The sequence below is a fragment of the Ipomoea nil genome, unplaced genomic scaffold (assembly GCF_001879475.1).
Source record: "Ipomoea nil cultivar Tokyo-kokei standard unplaced genomic scaffold, Asagao_1.1 scaffold0900, whole genome shotgun sequence".
Classification (NCBI taxonomy): Eukaryota; Viridiplantae; Streptophyta; class Magnoliopsida; order Solanales; family Convolvulaceae; genus Ipomoea; species Ipomoea nil.
Window position 1 is genome coordinate 2,458,737 of NW_017617328.1, and position 6,616 is coordinate 2,465,352.

Here is a 6,616-nt window from a genome sequence, read left to right on the forward strand (position 1 = left end):
TAACAAGCTACTCCAAAATGCACTACTTGAAATATCTCTCATATGAGTGTCGACTCATATGAGTGTGGACCGGGAGTCAATGAATATCGTCTAAGACAATCTTCAATAATCTCCCCTATTTCTACTTTTAAAACTGTATCATACTATTATATTACTAATTTATAATTCATCACTATTCACGTTATATTCAAGCAATTTTAACTTATCTTCAATTCAAACGTGGTTCACTTCCACATTACTCAAAAAAACTTATTTTAATAATAATACTAATAAAACCAAAAAACAAAAAACAAAAAAAAAAAAACAAAACAAAAAAGCACAAAGAGGCCATCTGCGTAGGATTTGCATGCAAGTTTGTTACCAGAGTTTCAATTTTTGTAATCTTTTAAAGTAATTCTGATCTTGTAGAGGTGATTTTTTTATTTTTTATTTTGGGTATTGGACGGAGACTTAGAAAACCGAGTTTAACATCCACCATCGAAACGTGCCCTGACTATTACTTAAGTATGTAGAAATATGTAAAATTGTCTGTTATAACTTTTGACATAGTAATAAGTGCGGGAATCAAATGGGAGTAACTTAAAATTGCAATTGCAAATGTGTGCATAGCCTAACAATTATTACATTATATATTTTGGCTGGTAGTATTAATATTTATTATCATATGTACGTGCTTGACTTGTTAGTCTCCGCCAAGTAGACAAGTGGATTAGTGGATAGACAAATTGCACACAAATAAAAAAAAAAAAAAAAAGAATTGATACATCATATATATGCTTGACTTGTGAAGTCTCCTCTATGAAAGTTATACTAGATCGACTTACTTACATTACTTCTTCTTTTTTTCTTCTTTTTTTCTTTTTTTTTTTTTAAATATTTTTTAGATCTGGAGGAGGAATATGCCCAATTACTGGCTTCACATAAAAATATCACGCGAGTTGGGTGAACCGAAACAATCTTCAAACAGAACATTATTCATAATATTCTTAAGAGCGTTTTTTATTTCCTCTCACCCTTTACAACGAACTCTTGCAAGACTCGTCATAAAGTCGACAATTTGGTTTTGTTCTCTATACACACGTTGATTGTATATACAGTACTCTTTACTCCCTAAATATATATATGACATGTTTTAACTTATATATCAAGAAAAAGTAATATATGAACCTTTATTATTATTATTATTATTATTATTATTATTATTATTATTATTATTATTATTTTGCATTCAATAAAATTAAAACAAATGACGACATCACATGTGAGTGTGGAACGCGGTGAATTTATACACTCGAACAATTATGCGTTATTTTGCATGATATATGTGAGTGTGGGACAGGGGACACTTATTATATATTATTGCATGGTACATATAACATTATTGCACATTTGCACCACATATGCTTGACTTGGAAAGTCTCCATCGTGTACGACAATGCATTGGATAGACAAATTGCATGCGTACAAACAGGACCGGTCCTATCATTTTATAGGTCCGGGGCAGGATAAAAAAAATGGGTTCCAGTTAATATATATTTCATGCCTAAAATTTAAATTAAATAATAAAAAATTATTAATATCAATAACATTAAATAAGATTAACAAGTTTGATAGGGTTAATTGCCACGTAAGCAGTAATTGACGCATGCACGACCAAATAAAGCAAATAAATCTCTTATTGATCGAGGTGAAAGTCCTAAGTACAATCTAAATGGCTGCTCGGGTACCGACTGAATGCGGTCGGGATGCTCTGATAACAGCCTATCGATCGTCCAAAAGATCCTCACACTGTCGTAATGGCGGGTATTTATAGCCGCGGCGCCGGAGACATAAATTCGGTTTTCGGCCAGCCCGATACGTGGCAAACACGTGTCATCCTCCCTGGCGCCTTGCTGTCAACGCCAAGTGTCGACACGTGTCTCTCCTCAGCTCTCTCGTCTAAGGGCCATCGCTCGGGAATCGACCATGCCGGTCGGGCAATGCCCGGTCGGGAACCGACCGGGTCATCCTTACGTGACCCGCCCTGTGACCTGCAAAACGAGGGGAACAGAGATGAAGGCATACCGGTCGGGAGGGCCCAAGTCGATCGGGGTATTCCCTATCAAGAGCCCCCGGGAATAAACGGGGTGGGATGAAGAAGCCCAACCGTCGGCCGCCAACCCGACCGGCCAGCTGTCATTCCCCCCCAAGCCACGTGTCGACGACTGCCGACCTCTGCGACTGCAACGGCCGCCTCGGAATCAGCGCCGGTCGTGTCACGCAAGTGGGCTCGCTTCCCGCCTAAATGTTCTCCTATAAATAGGCCCTTAAGGCCCTCATTTGAACTTTCCTCAATCTTCTGATTCGATCGGTAAACTCAGAGAGTCCCGAGCGAAGCACTCAAGCAGATCAGTCGAGCAAAGGATTTTCAAGCTTTTCAAAGCCAAGCATCTTCAATCGGTAAGTTCTCTAGTTCTCAGCTTTTACTTAACGCTTTATGTTTGTGCGTAGGGTTGGTAGGTTATCACCAACTGACCCAACCGTCTCGAGCCCCTAACTAATCCCGACCGACCTTTAGGCAACCACCATGTCTGACTCTGATAGCCAAAACGCCTCGATCGCGGATTACGCCGAGGAGGTTGAACACATCAGCGACGAAGAGATAGACATCATGTCTTATTCACCCGAGGTCGTCCAACGACCAGGAAAAGCCCCCGAGCGGGCCCCAGAGCAGCGGGAATCATCAAGCTCGTCCGGGACGTCGGGGTCTAGCTCGAGCGGGTCGGGTAGTTCAGATGGAGAAGGCGGGGAGACCTCAACGAGCGGACGAGGCTCCCCGACCGACGGCGTTAGGGAGACGCCGACCGGGGTGATAGGGGATCACCCGAAAACCGTCCCTCGAGGGGATGATCAAGAACACGTCCCCGAGTCGATCGAGGAAGAGACGGCTAAGCCGGCCGCACCGGCGGAAGACGGGTTCGAGTTCTTGAACAGCGAGAACGTCGAGCAGCAGATGAGTCGGTTGACCAAGGGAGAAGCGGCCAGGATTGCTGAGAGACTCGAGGGTCGGGTGGAGTTTGACACAAGCCGGAAGCTCGGGAATGTCATCGACCGGCATCGGGGAAAATGGATCGGGATGCATTACGACTCCCTGATGGCCCCGATCGCCATTCCCTTCCCTTCTCTTCTGACGGCCTTCTTGGGGTATTACCAGGTCGTCCCGGCCCAGATCTGCCCCAACTCACACAGGATTATCGCCTGTTTTCCTCAGATCTGCGCTCGGCACGAAGTGTCTTGCACGATGGAGCTATTTAACTTCATCTATCAGATCAAGACTCTCCCGGCCAGCTACGGATGTGGCTTCTTGATGCTACTGTCCCGAGCGGACATGTGCGCGATCGAAGGGCTGCCCGGGAACAACAAGGGGTGGAAGAACCGGATCTTCTCGATCAAGTACGATCCTTGGATCCTCCCGGTTGAGCGAGTTTGGAGCACTCGCTTTCGTAAACAAGTTCTGTCGGCCGAGACGCAACCGCTCAAGGACGCAGTCGCTCGGATCTCGAGCGAGATCCATGAGTATACCATTTTCTGGACGACCGAGAGCCTCGAAGCGGCCAAGCTCCCGCCCCCTGTGTACGACCTGATAGAGAAGTACTTGCCCGTGCCGATGGGCGTGACAGTCGCGAAAGCTCCGGGTCGAGGCAAGCGAAAGAAAAAAGGTCTAACATCAACTAATTTCTCCCGATCCTAACTCCCCGAACGATGCCTTATTCCCCGATTTGACTAACTCCTTTTTTTGTTTGCAGCAATGGCAGATTTTGGAGACGATGAAGCCCCTCTTCCCCCGGTTGCCAAGATCTCGCTTGACAAGAAGAAGCCGAAGACCAAGCTGGCCGGGGAGAAAGAGATCCCCGTTGCCCGACCGATGGGCACCTCGACCGTCACCACGTCCGAAGGTTTCGTGGTCGATACATCGGACGTCTTGGTTGCCCGGGTGGCGGTCGCCAAGGGGAAGGAAAAAGTGCCCGAGAAGGGCGTGGCAAAGAGCGGCGGGTTGAAGCGCCGTCGGGAGCAGCGGAGCCCGAGCCCTGCGGGCGGGGTTAGCAAGGGCAGCTCGACCATCCTGGCTCGGATCGGGAATGCCGGGCCGGCCAAGGAAGACCTGAGCAGGCTGACCCCAACCCAGGTGGCCGAGAAGATCGGTCACGACTTGGCCGAGGTATAATCTTTCCCTCCTTTTCAATTTTATATGCCAAGTACACCCAGTCGGGCTAACATAATGTGCCTTGCAGATTTCCCGAGCGGCCCAGCTCCTTCCAGGTCGGGCCATGCTGGCCGATGAGGCCGATCGACACAAGAAGGCTGCCGCCCGACGACTTCAGGAGGTCAAGGGCATCTAGGCGGAGTTGGAGAAGGTCCAGAAGGACCTGAAGAAGAGTCGGGAGGATCAAGAGATAGTCGAGAAGGTCGCGCAGCGGGCGATCGGAGAGGCGGCCGAATGGAAGACGGCGGCCGAGAAGGCGACCAAGGAGGTCGCGGAGCTGAAGGCCCGGGTGGATAACCCGGACAAGCTGGCCCGGTTCCTTTTTCAGGACAAGGAATCGGGTACACGATTTCTCAAGACTGTCCGGGGAACGACGGTCGGGGAAGAGCTAATGTTGTCGTTCGGCCGGTGGGCCTTCAAAGCTGGCCAGAGGAAGATGCTCGAGAAGGCCCAAAAAAGGATGGAACAGGCACTCGAAGGAGACGACCTTCAGCTGGTCCTATCCGCACTTCCTTCGGATCTTCCCGATCCCGGCCCAGCTCCGTTCGACCCGAAGGAGAGAGCGGCTGCCGAGCGGGTCTGCTGCGGCCACCCCGGGCGAGAAGGAGCCTTCGAAGAAGTAGAAGATTAGCTTCTTCGTTTTTGTTAAGTGACACTGATCGGGAGCCCGGTCCCGAGTTTGTACCGGGCACCTTTTGCCATTAATGAAATTTGTTTTCTGCTTAACTTGTGTCGCTCGTCTTTATTCCGTTTTGCTTGTATGCTTGTCGATAGCTTAGAGCCCGACCTGTGGGCTTATGACCTGATCGTGCACGTTCCGACCGAATGGCCTACCGGCCGGTCAAGAATAACCCGACCTATTGGCCAACTGGCCTTATCTCCACACTTAGTTTGGCCGCTTCGAACGGGGTGTTCCGACCACTGGCCTAAACCATAATTCCCGACCTTTAGGCCTTGGAACTTGTCTTGAACTTTAATTTGGCCGCTTCGATCGGGGTGTTCCCGAGCGACGGGCTTATCCGACCTTGGGCATTTGTCGATTTCGAAGAATATTAGGGCACCTTGCTCGGGGTAATCCCGAGCGCGAGACCTATAATCCTTCACTAAGGCGCGCCGCTTTGGGTGTTCCCGAGCGCGAGACCTATAATACTTCCTTCATTTTAGCCCCCACACCATTGTGCGCTCGGGGCACGAGTGGGTGCATTAGCGGAAAGAAGTTGGACAGATCGGGGATTCTGCTGTAACTTTGACTTCCCCGATCGGTGGTCTGACCGGTCGATACATTCGCCCGGTCGACTGATGATTGGCTATTAGAGCCACGATGTTGAGGCTATTAAAGCCCGATTGCACACCCCTATCGATGAAGACCGAGGGAGAGGTGTTAGACGGCTATTAGAGCTGATTCAGTAGCTGGCTGTTAGAGCCGTTCTACACCGCTATCGGTCGGAGCCGAGGGAGAGGTGTGTTGGGCGAGGCGCCAGTCTTCAGTTTTCGTTGCCGGGTCTCGATCAGATGGAGGATGAGCAAGACAGACGACTTATAAGAGAAAATTCGACCGGGCCTCCTTATACAAACGGTCAGGCAATCACCGATCGTCCATACATTACCAAAATTAATTTACAAGCAAACGACGACCGAGACCGACTCGCAGACCGAGTCCCCACTTCGCCTAGTATTTACAAGAGGAAAATAGGCTAATGCCTAAACAACACGAGGTGCTCGGAGTTCCAAGTCCCCTCGATCAGCCGACCGGTTGTTGTTTCCAACCGGTACGTTCCTGGCCGTACTACCGCGTTGATGATGTACGGCCCCTCCCAGTTCTGAGCTAGTTTCCTGCCTTCCAAAGGTTGACTGGCTTCCCGTCGGCGTAGGACGTAATCTCCGACCTGAAAGTACCGAGGGTTGACGCGGACATCCTTCGAACTCTTGACTCTCTTCTGGTACTCGGCCATGCGCCGAGCAGCTAGCTCTCTCTTCTCCTCGACCCCGTCGAGATCCACGACCATCGAATGCTCGTTCTCTTCTGCATTGTAGGTTCGTTCACACTCGGTCAGGATCCACGCCTCGATTGGGAGTCGGGCTTCAGCCCCGTAGACAAGGGCAAATGAGGTCTCCAAAGTCGCTTCTCTCGGGGTCGTTCGATAAGTCCACAGGACGTAGGGCAACTCATCGGCCCAACTACGACCGGCCGAGTGTAGCTTCTTTTTCAGACCCTCCATTATCGTCCGATTGGCATTTTCCACTTGCCCGTTTCCCTGTGGGTAAGTCACCGACGACCAGATGTGGGTAGTTCCGATAGTGGCCAAGAAATTCTGGAAATACTGGCTTACGAATTGGCGGCCGTTGTCGCTGATGAGATGCACAGGCACGCCA